Source organism: Emydura macquarii, unplaced genomic scaffold (assembly GCF_026122565.2).
Source record: "Emydura macquarii macquarii isolate MOO-44397 ecotype Brisbane River unplaced genomic scaffold, CSIRO-AGI_Emac_v2 contig_1110, whole genome shotgun sequence".
NCBI lineage: Eukaryota > Metazoa > Chordata > Testudines > Chelidae > Emydura > Emydura macquarii.
This window is the reverse complement of record NW_027131247.1, coordinates 1,706,775-1,724,864: the sequence shown is the minus strand read 5'-3', so window position 1 is coordinate 1,724,864 and position 18,090 is coordinate 1,706,775. Positions and strand designations below refer to the sequence as shown.

The following is an 18,090-nucleotide window of genomic DNA, read 5'->3' as shown; positions in this document are numbered from 1 at the left end:
GATGAGAAAACGGCTACAGCTAATGTGACCCTGGCAAGACAACACAACAGATGTGGGAAGGACTGCCTGAAGGCAGTGTCACCTGCTGACAGAAAGCAGAGCCAGAGGGTGATCAGCAGAGGTGAACTTTTGTGAGAAGCTGATTTTCTACCTCAGAGCCCAAACAATTCCTCACCGAAATAAACAGATTTTAGCTTTCATTAGAGATGAGATGGAAGGCTTGGATCTAGGTTTATATTCACATCTGATTTCCTGCCACACCTGGAAGGGTTGGCTTGGGTCCAGCACTGGTAATAATTATTATTTGTATTGTGCTAATCAGAGCTGATCAGGACCAGACTAACAGGTACTGTGCAGACACTGCAACAGTCCCTGACCAATAATACCACCTAACTTTTTTTAATCAATAGATCTCAGAATGCTTTATAAAACAGGTCTGTATCTTTATCCCCAGTTGGCCATTGGGGAAACTGAGGCACAGAAAAGTGAAGTGACTTGCCCAAGATCACCTAGTAGGCCAGTGGCAGGGTCAAGTGTCCTGAGTCCCAGGCTAGCACTCTATCCATTAGGCTCCAATGAATTCACAGAATTAATTGACATGGTAAATAAAAGATAGGAAGAGAAACACAAGCATGGAGATGTAAAGTAATATGTCCAAAGTTACACAGCTGTTAAGTGGCAGAACCAGGAATAGAATTCGGGTGTCCTAGATCCTAATCCAGTGCCCTAGCTCATAGATGCCTCTTGGAATCTGTAGTGAAATGATCCAAAGCCCCAGACTCCAAATATTCCTCTCCCCAAACCCAGGCATATTCAGATGACCTGGGGTTCTATGTTGACTGGCCTTTAGTTTCAGTCCTTCTAAAAGAACTAGTTCTAATACAAAACATTGCTCAGGAATATGCTCAACAGAAGCCCATGAATATTCTTACCCTCATTTCCATAATTCTCTCACTCTTTTTCACCTCAGGCAAGGTAAATCACTTGGCTTTATAATAAAAGTATTATTAAAAGCCACTCAGTACTGTTTATCATTGGAATCTAACAGTGTTTTTCCTGAACACTCACATGAACGTTTGCTTATTAAAAAGGTACACGTTTTACCAGTGTTCTACAAGCAACATAGCGACAAACTCCCTCTATGTACTCAAGGAATAAATGCCTTTTATTTATCGGAGAAAAAGCGAATGGCTATAAATTACATGTTACATAGGCCAAGAGTGACTGATGATACAACTGTCTTGATAGGAAGCCACAGTATATAGGGTTTGAAATCAATGATGCAGTCTTAATGTCACTTAGAAAGGAGGAGTTAAATACAATACCTTAAACACTTGGGAGTGGGATGTCTACTTTGATACTGCTGATGGGCATTATCCTTAGACTGGAAGTTCTTTGAGGTAGGGACTTCTTGTTTTGTGTTTGTACAGCACCTAGCACCATGGGGTGCCGGTTCATGATTAGGAGTCCTAAGTGCTAGGATAATACAAAAATAAATAATAGTCCTGTCCCTTGCGTAGTCGTTTTCACTAGTGCCAAACAAGCATGCCGCACTACTGACCTGGTATGGCAGCATTTTGCATTTGACTTGCAGTGGGTTTAGCATCCTTGGGGGCTACCAACACACAAAAAATCCTGCAACAGCAAATCTCAGAGCCTGGGTCTACAGACTCGGGTTCCTGCTACAGTGCTAAAAATCGCAGTGTAGATGTTTCTGCTTGGGCTGGAGTTCAGACTCAGACCCGCCCCCCACACTGGATTTCTGAGCCAGAACAGGAATGTCTACATTGCTATTTTTAGTGCAAAGCACAAGACCAAGTCCGTAGACCCAAGCTCTAAGACTCGCTGCTTTAGGGGTGGGTTTGTTTTTGGTTTTTTTGCATTGTAGACATACAATAAGCCTCTTAGGTGCTTTTGAAATGTTACCCTTAGCGGTCTGCTGTTGCAGCCAGGTTAAGACTACCTTCTCTAGCTCAGCAACAAAGAAGGGACTAAATAACATGTCATTTGTAGCAGTTCACTTTTTTGATAAATAAAAAAAAATACTGCAACCAATTGGGGCAGATTTGCAATGGCTCAAAGGGAGAATGCAGGAATAAAGCTGCATGCCTGTGAACCATGTAAGGGTGAGTCCCTGTGCACATTTGTGGCCTCAGAAAACAAGAGTCAATCTCAGCAACCACCACCAATATAGAAGATTTTCATATCATACGTTTCTTTTATGAGGTCACAATAATGTTGCATTCTATTCCCAGTCCAGTTTATTACATTTGCCCCAACCCCTTCATCGAAATGAGGGTTCTCGCACACGGCTTTCCTGAAATGTATAAAAATTGGTTTCAATGGTGTCAATTACCTTTGCTCTTCAGATTGATTCTGTCTGATCATTTTTTGATCAGCTTGTAATTTATTAATGAAACCATTTCAGCTCTCTATTAAAAGGAGCAAGTTCCCCATAACATGTGAACACATTATTTCACCAGCAAAAAAAAAAATAAAATAAAAAACCACCACTCAGATACACTTTAATATCTACAAATTAGCATACAACTATTATTCCAGAGACTATCTGATTAAATTAGCCTTTGTAGTTTTAAACAGCATGTGATATGAATCCTAAAAGGGAAAAAAAAGAAGAGCTGAAAATTGCAAAGGAAAGAATAAAATGTTAGAGGGGGCGAGGGTGGGGAAATGTAATGCTGACCTTAACAAAACACCCTGCAATCTCATAATGCAAGAATACCTGCCAATCCTCACAGCAGGACAGGCCAAGTTATCAATCTGCGCTATGACCCTGTGAGATTGCATTCAGCCAGCATTACCAGGGATTCTGATTTCTTAACAAAACACCCTAGGATCCTGACAATTTGTAGGTAGACTAAAATATTCCAGTTTGTTTTCTCCCACTGTGTTGCCTTGTTATTTGTACCAGCTGATTTAGAAGGTCAGCCACTCAAGTCCTGCCTCTAATAGGCAGAGGAAATGCAGGGGAGGCGTAATTGACTTTTTAAATTTCAATATTTGGGAGGAAGTGAAGACAAAATAGTTTGGAATAAAATTTTTTAGGGTGGATAGAGCTATTTGTTTCAATAGGGCCTTTCCCCCAGCTAATGTTAAAAAAATGGGGAGCACAAGACTATAAGAATATACAGGGACCTCAGTGGTGAAAGATTTGTTAAGGATCTATATTAGTGTTTTTCAACCTTTTCAGATTGGTGACTCCTTATCCAAAATAACATAGGTGCATGGCCTCTTTATATTATTTACTTGTGTAATAAATGTACAATGATCATGGCAAGCCTATAGTGTGCGCGTGTATGTGTGTTTCAAGGGGTTGACAGAATACTTGACCGTGAAGGGTAAAGGCTGCACAAGGAAGGAGGGGTGCGGGGGGAGTGAGATTTTCTTTGCTTTAGGTTGTAATAAAATTTTCACAATCGTCTCATTGCCTTTCATGACCTCTGGCAGGCATCTCGACCCAGCAAGTGAGAAACACTGATTTATATGGTCCCTAATGTTAGCACGTGTGTGTGTGGGGCGGGGTGGTGGTGGTTGGGGCGGGAAGGCAGAGGGGGTGGAATGTTTCATTGGCCCAGTACTCCAATTTGGAATTGCGGTTCGCTGAACATAAAAGATCCAAAGTTTTGCTGATGTAATAATTACAGAGACTTAACGGGCCTGATCTGTCAATGGCAACACTTGTGGGTTGGGTCTCTTTTGGAGTTGCAGTGACTTACTGACGTTATTAAAGGCACTCCATTCGTTCAGTCACAGTAACTAGCTGTGGTCGTGCCGGGAAACCTGAAATGTATGTGTGTGTGTTGTATTCCAGGGGATTTTTTTTTTTTTTTTTAAACAGAAAAATACCCAACAAGCAAATCTTCTATAATTGGTGGCTTTATAGACCACAATCAATTGTCTTATCTTTGTACAGTGAAATTAATTCCCCCTCCCTCCCCTAATTCAACATGTTCTCGATGGGAAGTTATTTTGATGGGAGACTGTAATTAGAACTGCAGTGAACCATTTGAGATTTGAAAGGTTGAAAACATTATCCTCCTGGGATGCTTCACTTTGAAGCTTTTTGGCTGAAAGCCAGATCTAAGCTAGCTTCCTTGGACAATTTAACCTAAAAAACTTTACAGTGAGGTCTGCTAACCTCTGCTCCAGCTCTGCATTCTGACGCACAGGTTAAGTTCCCCCATGGACTTCAATGGGAGGTGCAGAAGTATTCAAGGACGTGTATGCCTCTGACATTTAGAAAAATAAAAACTGCAAGGAAATTCTATAAGGATATTTAGGAAGAGTCAAGGGGATATGACAGAATAGCAGACAATAGGTAGAAGGGACTATTTCATTATCTGAAGAACCTTGGGGGCAAAAAACAACCCTTAGGTTGTTAGATGAAGGATGGTACATCTGTGGTTGGTATGTAATTTAATATCCATAACGTGGTGGCATCTGGAGACGTGGATCAGGACCATTGTACAAACACAGGGGTACATATGGTCTCTGCCGCCAAAAACTTAAGTTAGGGGATTTGGATGAAAAAATAGATCTTTGAGTGTGACTAGTAAAGTTTAGTTATAAATGTAAAGCCTAAGTCTCATTCTCATATGCCAGGAGACAGCATGGTCCCAGAGACCTGGATTCCATTTCCAACTCCACCACTGACGTATTGTGTGACCTTCAGCATCTGACTTCACCTCCCTGAGACTAGCATTCGCTTTGTTTGTCTTGTCTATTTAGACTGAAAGCCCCTCCGGTCAAGGACTGGTTCTTTTTTGTACTGGCACCTGTCCACATCCAAAATAGTTTCAGTGGAGATACCGCAGATTTACGCTTTCGTAGCTCAGAGCAGAATCTGGCCCTCACTATTTAACAGCAATACACCATTTGATTGCTGGAGTAGGTGTGGGACCTTACAATACAGGCTGCAAGACAAGTTACTAAATGTTATTTCTTTGGGCTAGTGAAATATAAATACTATTGCTGGATTGACTGTTTCATTGATTTAGCCTTCCCTTTGCCATCAGACAGACAACAGAACATTAAACTATAATTCATACAAGTTAGCCTATTCTTTGTACAGCATTATTGATTGCATAGTAATTGGGTAGATTTAAGGCAGATGAGGAGTGAATTCAGAAAGATTATTTTCCTCCCACACTAGTGGGCGCTAACTTCTTAGAGCTTTGTAGGCAGACAGACACACACCCTAATCTCTTTTCTGTAGCAACCACTTAAGGGATCTATAACATTAATTTACATGAGGGAGATTGTATTCTCCTAAAGGGGAAAGAACAGCTCTCCGTATGTTTGTGGCTGTTTTAGAGTAATGAGTTCAATCAGAAGGTTGACTAAAAAGGAGGGGCAGTATAGCCTAATGGATAGTGCACTGAACTGAGACCCCCGGAGATCTCAGATCTATTCTGAGCTCTGCTTCTTGTTTGCTGCGATACTTTGACTCCTCCATTCTGCATCTCAGTTTCCCCATCTATAGAATGGGGAGATGATGCTGATGTTCTTTGCAAAGCACTTGAAAATCCACCAATGAGAAGTTCAACGTAAGAGTTAGGTATCAAGATCATGCAGAATCCATGTTGAACCGTATGGCAGTCTGCCACTGGATAAGGAATACACAGGGATAATACTCCTAGGCTGATCACATCTGGTTCTGAGAGATATCTGAGGGTCCAGTCTCTTTCTTATACTTTGGCAATATATGTATAGCTTGTCTTGCCAATACTTCTTATTAAGATTCATATGCACGAGATAAGGAAGAATTGAAGCTATAGCAGAAAGCTACTGTCAGCCAAAAGACTAACATACGTAATTGAGGTTGAACATTAGGAAAAAATTCCTAACTGTCAGGGTAGTTAAGCACTAGAATAAATTGCCGAAAGATTTCCATCACTGGATATTTTAAAGAAAGGGTTAGACAAACACCTGTCACGGCTGGTCTAGATAATGTTTGGTCCCGCCATAAGCGTAAGGGACTGGACTAGATGACCTCGCGAGGTCCCTTCCAGTTCTATGATCCACCAAACCCCACATATGTACTGATTAGACTGCCCACTTTACCCCTCTTAGGATTACATTTTTGGCTGTGTGGTTTGAGGTTACTGATAGGATGTAGGAAGCAGTTTGCAATCACATTCTTTGATACAACCAGAGGAGCAGTTTAGGAGGAGGATTGAAATGTAGCTGAGCAACTTCTTCAGGAGGGAGGGTAAATGGCACAAGTCTCTAGAGAAAGCTTTAAGTCTCAAGCTCAAAAATCTACTGTAGGCTTTTTTTATCCAATTAATTTTTAAACTAAAATAAAGATGAACTTACTCTTTTTTGGCAACGCTGGTTAATAAATTCTTCTGAGATAATTGTTAGGGGGCTGGAGGTGGGGAGACAAACCGATTGCATACTCTGTTGGGACTGGTGATGATCCAAAGAAACCTGTCTGATCTCAAATAAAGATCAAATTCTAATAATTAATACTCCATTCATTCATTAACTCTGATGGTTTAAGTACAGTCAATAATGTTTTTCAAGATTTCCTGACACGTGTTATAAAACCTCAGCTGTCAATCTCTAGCGTTAAAAGCTTTCAGATTCCATCTGTACGAGAGGTGCGTATAATATGTTTAAATTCACCTCATTGAATAATTAAGCATAGTTCATATTCTCTAAGGGTTTGTCTACTCACAGAAGTTGCATTGGCTTAACTTAAATCAGTTTAGATCAACTAGTACAATTTGTGGGTAGACTCTCTAAGCTAGTTTTAAACAAATACATTATGGTTAAGTGTCTTCCTGCAAATTTACCAATGAAAACTCAAGTGATATAAACTAAGTTTTAACTGATATGAGTGTTCACGCACAAAGTTGCTCTGGTTTAATTGAAGTACTGTGACTTTCAAAATTCAACCATTTGCGATTTTCACATCAAGGTCTGGAAACTCCTATTTGTACTGTTTTTCCCAAATCCCTTTGTTGCTGTGAGATACTCTTATTTAACATAAAATAAGCACAGAAGCACATTCCATAAGCCATGTTGTCTTTGGCTTGCCACTTTCATCTGATCTCTTTTCAAGATTCAGAAAGCATTGGGAAACTAACTCAATGTATTTTCTCATTCAGAAATCTATCAGGTTTAGAGGGAACTAGACTATGTGCAGTGACAGCTACCCCTGCCTTGCAATATCCCAGTGCAAATGAAGGGGAGCGCCAGCCCTCTCCAACACCACCACATTCAGGTTACAGAGAATACAACAAACAATAGAAAGCTTCATCATACCATACAAACGTCACCATCTCGTCTAGAGGTTTCAGCCATAGTCAGCTCCTTCTTGCTAATCATGCCATTATCATTTTACTATGGCCGCAGCAAACACACGCTGTGTTAAATGTGTCTTAAATCACATGCTTTCCCCACCAGACGACTTTCATTAAAACTTAATTCCCAATACCTAGAACATTGTGATCAGGCAACATTTCAATCAGTCTGGCAACATCTATCAAAATGCTGCTAGGAATGAGGAATTTCTATTCCAACATTTAATGGCAATGAAATAACATAAGGAAAGATCCTCATATGGTATCATCAATCAGCGTAGCTTTGTTGAACTCAATAGTAGGGCTGATGAGAGAACAGATTTTCCATCCCATGAAAAATTGAAATTTTTTTTTTTTTAACAGTAACCTGAATTGAGATGAAGAGCCAAAGTTTTGATTCTTTTTCACAAATAAAACTTGAAAAGATGAGTTTAAGGTCAATCCAAATATTTCATTTCGATTTTGACCCTTTTAAATTGTTTTTATATAAAATACATTTTGAAATGAAAAGTTGTTTTGAATTAAAAAAATTAAAACTATTCTTTCTGAAAATGTCAAAATGGGATGTTTTGACGTTAAAAAATGCCAATCTTTTTAGAACGGACATTTTATTGAAGGTGTAATAATTTAGCAAACTAATTTGGGTTCATCAAAACAATATTTGCTAATGGAAACCTGTTCTGATGAAAATTTTCCAACCAGTTTTCCTCAACAGAGCTAAACATCAGCTGAGGACCTGGCTCGCAACATTTCAACTGTTCAATCAGTGATTCACTGTAAAAATTCACAGCAAGGTTTTGAATTATTAATTTACATAACCTTTTAGCTTCTAACTTCCACATGATTACTGATTTCTCTGGTAATGAAACATGAAGTCCTCTAAAAAAGTGCTAAGAATCACAGATGTGCAAACTCGGACTGGAGCGAGTTACATCACTTTGCTAAAAATAGTAGAAGATTGGGTTAAATTTTAAAAGAACCTGTGTTACTTGGCGGTTTAGAGGAAATAAGGCTGAGATTTTCAAAGCTAAGAAAGGCATTACAGATAATGGGGACGGGTGATTTTGACTCTCTCAGTGCTCCTGAGCAAAGAGCCCAACTGGTTGAGAAACATTAACTAACTGAGCCTTTCATCGCCCCTATTGGATAGGGTTGTGATTCCATGGCAGAAGATTTCATGTCAATTACCAGCAATAAAATCAGAACCTCCTCTTCCAAAGCAACAGGCAGATGCTATGTCAACTAAAGATCAGTTGGCTGCCATATCTCCTTTGTCTGCAGTAATAATATGATTAAATGGCTTTTGTGAACCATTCATTAGCACCGGTATCATCACACACACTTAAGTATGGCTGACCTTTCATATATAGAAACCAAGAATATGCATACTCCCTCACCAGTGCATTGCCGTAGATAAATATGGTCATGCCCAGTTTATGGTCAAGTGAACTGGGGCACAGCAAGATTGAGGGATTTGTTTAAATCCACACAACTGATCGCTGCCAGAAGGCAGCTCCCAGGTTCCAGTCTCTACTGCAGTCCTGCAACAGAATCTATACATGCAGACCCTTAAATCATCACAGAGACCCCGAACGTCAGTGGAAGCCTTTGCTGATGTAAAGGTATGCCTGCATTCTATTGCAAAATTCAGGCTCATTTAACCATTAGACCCTGAACCTCCCAGGGGGGTGCAGAGGAATGTTTCAGGGGGAGGAGGGCACAGAGCAGGGCCAGGAAGGACCGCCACCCAGCCCTGCTTTGCCCTCATTCCCTCTCCACCCCCAGGCCTGCTCCTCAGCTAGTTCTGCTCCCAGCTCCGCCTTCATACCAAGTTCCTCTGCTGGGCCAACTGTGCAGTAATGGGGGCAAAGGGGAGTGCTGCACAGACAGATTCCATTACTGGGAAAGGGAGGGGGTGTTTGGGCACCCCAGCATTAAACCACACTGCCTGATACTACTAATATACTTGTACATACAACTTTTAATCAGTAAACCTCTCCCATGATTGCATAATACGGGTCAGGACTCTAGAAAACACTAAACAGCACAGTGCAAGCTTAAAATCTGGGAGCCAGAGGGGCACATGGTGTGTCAGTGTCCAGTAGCCTTAATTTGAAAAGGCCCTTTATATTCACGACATAAAAAGTGCCATCCCGTCTGTATCATAAGGGGAAATCAGACTATTTTACAAAAGATTAAAAACAATCCACTTTACATGGTACTTTGAGCAAAGCGTGAAATTGCAGGCTAGAGAATGCTGGCACACAGCACAATAGCGGGTTGTTCTATATTGATACCCAGCAGGAAGGTTTGTCACACCCTTTGCTGCTACTGGCTTAGATCTTTGTAGCAGCTTTCTCACAAGGAAGTGTGTGTGTGATGTACAGTTTTGCAGAAGATGAAAAGGAGATAGCCTGTAGAAGGAGGTCTGCTGTGTGGGCGGAGGGAATGGTCTAGAATGGTCCTAATGTATAATTAAAACTCTACTATCCCCAGGTGAGGGAATATCACGGATCAGCATACAGATCTGGTGCTCTAAAATGTATTGCACAGGGTTTCTGAACATAAGGAATGAGAAGGAATACAAAAGCATGATATCAGACCTGGTGAAGGCATACAATGCAGTGCAGATCAATTCCTACAATTTAACCGGTGCTGTTACAGTGAAGATTTGCCCAAGTTGACTAGTGATTTTGGGTGCTAAGCTGGAGATGCCTTAAAGGGGCCTGATTGTCAGAGGGCAGGCTCAGCACTTTCTGACAATTAGGCCTCTTTCAAAATGTCAAACTGTGCAGCCAAAAAAATAGAGGCATCCAACCTAACTAGACATTTGTGAAATCTGTGGCCTTTTTTTTTAATGGTTTCGAAATGAACGTGCCCATGGGCAAGAGGCTACTATTCTTCAAAGCTCTCTCTAGTAAAGTGTCCACATTTATTAGAAAATCCAAGTACCCACTATGCATCATCCTGCATTGTAATTTGTAAATGCCTATTCTGCAATGGCCTCAAATTTGAAAGCTTCACGAACAGACATTATGACAACATGAATCTCAGTAGCAAACGCCACATATCAAAAGCCATGGAACGGAACTGCCGAGATAATGGAATGCATCTCTGCACCAGCTATTGATTTACTGAGTGAAACGTAAGGAGGAGAGATAGACAACACTGAAATTTGCAACATGCTAAGTGAAAAGACTATAGAAAGGAGGATTTTTATGTAGTTAAGGTACTGGGACTCAGGTCAGATGCAAGTTAATTGGCCCCTCCTGGAACAGACAACTACCTTGTACTTAATAAAACCCGATATTGGGATAGGGTGGCTGAATTATTATTGGAGAGCTTTTCAAAAGTCCAAAGGACAGTCATTGGGAGTAAAGCACCTAACTCCCATTTCTGTCTTTGAAAGTCTCCCCCTATATTATGCCTAGGGGCACCACCCGAGATCAAAACCCCTTTGTGCTAGGTATCATACTACGCATAAGAGCCCAATTCTGCATTGAAGAGCTTGCAATGTAAATAGACAAGGCGAGTCGGGGGGGGGGGGGGGGGGGAGGAAATGGAGGCAAATGACAGAGCAAGGATTAGAAGTCATGTATCTTGAAATACAATCAGGTATCCTGTCCCTAAAGCCATAGGGTCTCTAATGCTGCCTGAGGTACAGTTACCTTAAAAGGGGTTCAAATACAAATCCTAAGAAAATTGGACTTTGGTCCGTAGAAAACCCTCAATGAAGGAAGAGAGGTTTCATGAAAATCTGTTAAAAACAATTTTTAAAATCCCATTTATATTGCTTCACAAAAATACTCTCTTCTGGATGTTTAACTTTCTCCTGTAATGGCTGATAATAGTGGTGAAATGCTCAGTGAATTTGTAAACCAGGTGCCTATAATGTGGCATAAAATGTTCATTATGCAAATCTGATTGCTCAAATCTTCATCTGCAACTCATTTATTTATACTAGGGCTGAAGATGCTCAATTCTTCGCCTTTCCTAGGAGCACTCACTGGCACATTTTTCTAGATAATTGTTTACATGCCAGAGAAAAGCCATTCAAAATCTGAGGGGGAGGGGGGAAACAAGTCCCCAGTCTCCCCTCAAAAGAGAAAGAGCCCTGGCAACGGGGAGGTGGGGAGAGGGGGGAAGTTATTTAAAAAATGGGTTTGAACTTTTGGCTCCTTGAGCTAAGTAGGGGTGGGTTGAGCAGATAAGACAGACATCCAAGTTCCATCTTTGAGACAGGGTCTGAGTGACACGCTCAGGGAGCATTTTTTAAAAAAATGGCATTGATGTTGTACACCAAAGTAACCCAGTTGTTCTTCCCAAATAGAGGTTAGATTCTGAATGCTTGCAGGTTGAAGGAAAGAAAGAGGAACAGGGCAGAGAAGGGATATGAATAGAAAAGATCTGCCAGGAGAAAAATAAAAGAGGTAGAAATTGAACTTCACAAAGGCATTGTACTCTTTACGAATGCGTAAATTCACTCTTTTGAGCTCAACTAGGGAATGGGATAATGGATGCAATTGGGGAGAGATTGAAAGCTAGCATTGCAACGAGAGCTAGGCAAATGTCTGGTTTTTTCACTTCACTGGCAGGTCTGGAAAAATGAAGGGGGAGAGGAGGAAGAAAACAAACCAGAACTCAAATCAGCTTGGTTTGGATCAAATCCAATGTAATCCAATCCAACTCAACAATTCAGAAATAAATGTGGTGAACAAAACAAGCTCTTTTGGCTTGAACGAAGCATGGCATTCATCCAGACAGGTTTTGTTTCTGGGCATGTTTAAAGGACTAGATGGACAAAATATGTATGATTATATCCCCATACTTATAACTTTTAGCTCAGTGGTTATCTAGGATGAGATAGCCCAACGCTCAAATCCCCTCTCCCTCTCCTGTCCGTCTCCAGGCTATAGAGCCATTCTCTCTCTGCGAGAGAGACTATACGACTATTCATATATTTTATACAAAGTGTAACAGCCTCATCAGTAGAGATGCACCAACTATATTTCAGGCCATTCCTCCAAAGGTCTTACCTATCTTACAGATGTACAATGGGCTTCAAGCGATGTTTGTAAATATCAGATCATCAGATGAAGGATCGTAGCTTGAATTCCCCATTACAAAAAGACCCTGCTGCAGTTTATAGGAATTTAGTGTCCCTTTAAATTATTTGGGAGCCTGCTCTCTAGTGTGCCTCCCTGTCTTGAGGCCATTGATCGCCAGGGTTGATTCGGCTGATCTGGCTGGCTAGGCGGGTGTCCCCTTACTCCCTCATCACTCCATGTGCATCTCTCCCGAAGCTGTGTGCTCGGTTGAAGAGAACGACCTTCCCAGATAGAGGATTACCGTTCTTCGGTCAAGGGTATACGGTAGCTGCGCTCCCCTGCTCGAACCGCCAAACAAGCTCAAGGTCCATTTGTAGGAGAACGTAGGGTAGTTCAATCACAAAGAAGCCACCTGATCTTACCAAAGCAACCGTGTGTACATGTAACGACGACTTGTATGTAGAAGTTGGGTTACAAATCACAGGTTACTAACCGTCCCCACCTCATTCTTAATGTTATGCAGAGAGCAAAAATGCAACACCCTTCTACGATAGTGGCTGTGTAAAAGGACCTTCATGTGAGTGTGACAGAGATTGCAATATCTTTGGGGACCACTGTATTCAATTTATGAATGGTTTGTGTGAGATAGTGTTCCACTCCATGCAGCACGGGTGCCAAAGCACCTCTGGAACGAGAAACAGTGGGGGGTGATTCATGCTAGTAGCTGAAACCATATGACTTCAAAGAGGTACAGCATCCTGGGGTAGCCTCCGTAGACCGATTCAAACTGCACGTTCCACAGAGCAACAGACAAATAAAGGGCTTTTGCAGAACTTAAATTCAGCCGGAATCCACCAGAGCAGATCCCCGGCACCTGCCATAGGGCTGAAGACCCTGAGTCTGGGACTAAAGCCCCGAGCCCTGCTGCCCCACAGCTGAAACTCAGAGCCCTGAATGGGGGGGCTGGGAATTGGGGGTTCCAGGAAATAATCTGAGAATTTAAGCCCTAGGCTTTTGCTATACAAAGGCTGAGTTTAAACTGGCACAGGGCCTTCGTTTTGACCCAGCAAATGGACATGACGTTTTGTCCAAGGGGGCCCCCTAATTCTGCTCAAGGGTTGGAAGGACTTTGGCCAGCTAGAGCCCCAGAAGACTGTAAATGTGTGTTTCCCGGCATGTTTAGCGTGCATGTACATCGGTTTGGGTTTTTTTTTTTTTTTAAATATCTTTTTCTTGTAATGCTTTTCTCTTGAGAATAAATGTACCGCTAAGAGAGCTGGGGGTGGGGTGGGGGGTCGCTTTTAACTGTTGGCATTAAAATGTGGCTGGCCCTTGTAGAGAAAGTGGCGCACAGGCACTGGCCGGTAGACCGGCTTGCTTGGGATATCACGGAGTATGGCAGGGAGCTGTGTAGCCTTAAATCCCCCACCTGATTGGGCACTCTGGGAGTAGATCATGGAGAGGGAGTACAAGGGCAGTTAGTCTTGAAACTGAGACAGTGAGCGTGAAAGTAACTTATACTTTCTTTAAGACCCCTTTGCACCGCCAGAGTGGTGTAAATGAAAATCAAATCCCCTCAGTGTGAAAAACACTAAGTGGATAAACCTGCTTGTAATAGCTGCTGGTGTACAGTAATAGCAACATCCCCATATTATCTGTGTGTCTCAAGCCATAACAAAATTGCATATCGAAGTGGCACTGCTGCTTTCCTAATGACTGTTTTCGAGCTAGAGCATGTGTGTGACTGGGCCTCACTGTACTTCCATGTGCAGTTCTCAGAAATGGCTGTAGCACATTTACTGTATTTTCTTGTTCATCCTGACCCTTTGTATTTTCAGTTGGCAGAGCACCGGAGAGGACACCGATGTATTAATGACCACAAACAGATCTGTTGCTTCATCCAAAAAAAGCACACCTATCATAATTAGTCATGCCCAGTGATGTTTAGATAAGGATGTGCAACTGTTAACAGCTGGTGTAAAGAACTGATAGAGGAAGCCCTTTACGGTGCACAACAAGAAGTTTTATTGGGCCTACGAAACTCAGGAACTGCCACCTGTCAAAAAGACAACATTATTTTTCCCCTCAAATGAAGCGTTTTGCAGAAATGTATTTGTTGGGATGAAAACCTTCCAGGGAAAGTTTCTCGGGTACAGGACGAGACTTTCGGGTGTAGTGGGGATGTGCACACATGTGAGGCGCAGGAGGGGGTGGGTGGTTAGGGCACTCACATGCAATGTGGGAGATCCAAGTCTACACCCCTGTTCTACCTGAGTCAGATGGTCTCTCTCTCTCTCAAGGTTTTTTGTTTGTTTGTTTTTGGGTTGTTTTTTTGGGGAGCTGGGGTGGGGGGAGGGAACCATATGAAAGGAAAAGTTTTGTTTCAGCATCAGAATGAAAAATTCCAAGACCCAGAAAATTTTCACAAGTCAGGAGTGTTATTTTCTCAGCAGCCCTACCATCTTCTGGCATTTTATCTATTTACTTTTTATACACACAAAGACAACAAACATTGGTGTAACAGCCATCTCCTCAGCAATGAGATGGGAAAAACAACAACAGGAGCCTACTAGCAAGAAGAGAAAGACACAGCTGCCAGATGCAAAAATGGATTGAGCGGTAGCAGCTTGGTTTTATCAAAGTAAAGGGGAACCCAGAACAGCATGCTTGGAAAAAGTCCTTATAACAGGTTAAACCCCAGAGTGGAGGAAGTTGCCCTACCAGTAAGTCTGCATCCCTGGACACAATGCATGTTACTGGCACCCTAATGCAACTGGAAAACTTCACCCTGTCATGGATGTACATTAGCCAGTCTAGTCAAACAGAATGACACACAGCGGTTTTGTTTCATTCTTCGCTTTTAGTGAAACCATGTCTTTTCCTATTTGCAAAGATCCCATTATCATGAAACCAAACATCAGGATTAATACAAAGGGACAGAGGTCTCTAGCAAAAGATTAGGATTTAAGATGCATTTTTGTAATGTTTTATTGATCTAGTTGAGGATCTCCAAGTTTGTCTGTCTGGTATGATAAATCCTTTCCAAATCTGTCCCTTTTTTGTGTTCTCAACAGCTACTTTAAGGCCCCTTTGCACTGCCAGATTGGTATAAAGGGGCTTTAGTATAAATCCCCTAAGTGTGAAAAATTCTTAAGTGTTTTCAAGTCTCTATCTACAGCTGTTCGCACCCCTACAGTAACAGAGGTGGCCATTTCGACTCTCTTCTAGTTCAAGAGCATAATAAATCATTGCAAGCTAACAGTAGGTTTGCATGTGTGCATATCAGTATTAAAGATAGGTTAGAGATAATGTCTAGCACGAGACAGGACTCCTGGGATCTTACCCTGTGCTCTATCACTAATTGGCTCTTTCCCTACTTAGATCTTGATCCCTACAAAGACTTGGGCATGTGCTTAACGTTAGGCCGTCTGAGTCCTGCCATTAATCAAGAGTGGATAAAGTGAAACACATGCTTAAATCTTTGTAGGGTCAGGGCCTTAATATCTCTGGCAACATCTACGTTACAAATTATTTTGGTATAAAATGTACATTGCTCAGAGGTTGACACCCCCGAGTGATACAAGTTACATTGACTTAAACACCACTGTAGGACCATGCTATGTAGGCAGGAGAGCTTCTCCTGTAGGCTTAGAGCGTCTGCACCAGAAGCACTACAGCAGTGCAGCTGCGCCCCTGCAACTGCGGTAGTGCAGATATACAGTCTGTGACTGACCACCAGCTTACCTGTTTGGGAAGCTGTGCACACAAGACACAGCTTATCGAATTTTTTAATTGTTTCCTGATCATTTCATATTTAAAAACAAGGGTGTACAGCCTCAGGAATGCAATTCCACTTTGCAACCAGAGATTAGATAAAATGGTTTGATGATTAGATTATGGTCCTCTAGGTCATTTAAAAAAAAAAAAAAAATCAGACGTTTTATTCACCAGGAGTTGTCTGAGTCTTGGGCGTTTTGCATCCCACAGCATGTGGCAGACAAACAAAGCAGTCACGTACTAGCTAATCTTATGAACATACTGAATATTTAACCAATCATAGGCTTGGACTAGAGAATTAAGGCGAAGCGTGGCACAGAGAACTTCAGGGTATGTTTCTTGGAGAAATATTGAAGAACAGACTTCATTGGCTATTGTGTTTAGAATCCAAGGTCATTACAGATGATAATGTTTTCTTCAAGATCTAATTGATATGCACGGCGATAAACATAACTGGCAGGAAGATCTGGAACAGCACCATTCGTGGGTTCCCACTAGTGATACAAGCAGAACTGGAAATGCATCCAAAACCCATCTCCTTCTACCGAGGTTCTTGGGTGGCCCCCATTAGCAGTAAGTGAGCACCACACAGAGTCAGAAACTTAGCCCAGGTCACCCGAGTCCCAGGACAGTGACTCAACCACATGTCATTCTTCCTGTGGTGTATGCAGAGGAACTTCAAACCCAGTTTTGGTCTGAATGTACAAGTTATCCCCTTCCTCTACCCCTAAAATCCTGTTACTTAAAAGCAATCTTTTGGATCTACCTCCCAACATTGCTGTGCAGGTCCATGTTGAAGCTCAATCAAACAACAGATACCACTAGCACTGATTAAATTGGAGTCTACAATGGGAAATGCAGTGCCATAAATAAGACACAAAAATGCCTCGGTAGAGCCTTCCAACACATAGCATTACTCCCTCTGTCTCCCCCCTTTTTTTTTCCACAGGAATGTGACACAGTTCTCAGTGTCCTGATGTTGTAGTGGAAATGGAATTTGTGACAAATCTGCTTAACAGCAATAAATATATTGTTGTTCTTCCCTTTGTGCTAAGCGTAGGTGCTGGCTCTGTGAAATCACTGTAGCAGGCTGTGAATGAAGCATGAAATGAAAAATCCTTGCCCATTGCACAGAGAAAATACAGACAGTGCCCTATAATTTATTATGTGCTGTGTGCTAGACTAACAAAGAAACAGTTAGTAACATGAAACCTTCACTCTCTACTTTCTCTTTGTATCATTTTCTTCACAATAGCTGCCCCTTTTTCCATGGCTAGGCTGAGGCATCAAAAGAGAAAGGAGATCCATTTTCCTTCCCTTCAAAGAAAATGGGGCGGGGGTCTGATTCAAATGTTACACTGAAATAAAACAAGAATAATCAATGGATTTACACCCATGTAAGAGAGGAGAATAAGGTCCCATAAGAAGGTATTTTCATATTGTATGTGTACATATACACATGCATGCACAGCCACAAACCCAATGTCTTTCTTAAGGATTAAACAAAAAAATATTAAGATCTCCTTTGTAGATTGTTGTTGTTGGTATTGCTTTTTCTACTTAACCTGCTGAGACTTGGTGCTTTTTTGTGTCAGTCACTCTGGAAACAAAAAATAATCCCATCTCCAACTACTCTCCAAACACTAGGACATCAAAGCTTTTTCTTAAGAAAGTCTCCTTATAACTTTTTTTTAAAAAAATGACTTCTGTGCTTTAACTAAAGAAGAAAATATGAAGCCTGTTTTCTGCTATGGAAGAGCCTTTGCCAAGGATCCAAATAAAAACAAGTGAGAGGCTCAGATGACACAATAGAGTTTTTATCCCAACCTCAACCAGAGTTCATAATGAAAAAAGGCTTCCCCTCAGCCAAAGTGCAGACAACGAAAACGAGAGCTCCTCTGTTTCACTCCTCTCTTCCTCCTGCTAGTTTATAT

At 41.5% G+C, this 18,090-nt stretch overlaps 1 protein-coding gene across 6 annotated transcripts in view; it reads right to left on the bottom strand.

Moving 5' to 3' along the window:
* Positions 1-18,090, bottom strand: part of LRRTM4 (leucine rich repeat transmembrane neuronal 4) — a 651,824-nt gene that overhangs the window by 505,168 nt on the left and 128,566 nt on the right. The window contains exon 1 of one of the 6 annotated variants that reach the window (XM_067545849.1): positions 6,340-6,417. The exons of the other annotated variants lie outside the window; for them this stretch is intronic. The gene's annotated coding sequence lies outside the window, so the exon portion shown is untranslated. Of the gene's footprint in view, positions 1-6,339; positions 6,418-18,090 lie in introns of those variants that run through there. 6 annotated transcript variants of the gene reach the window in all.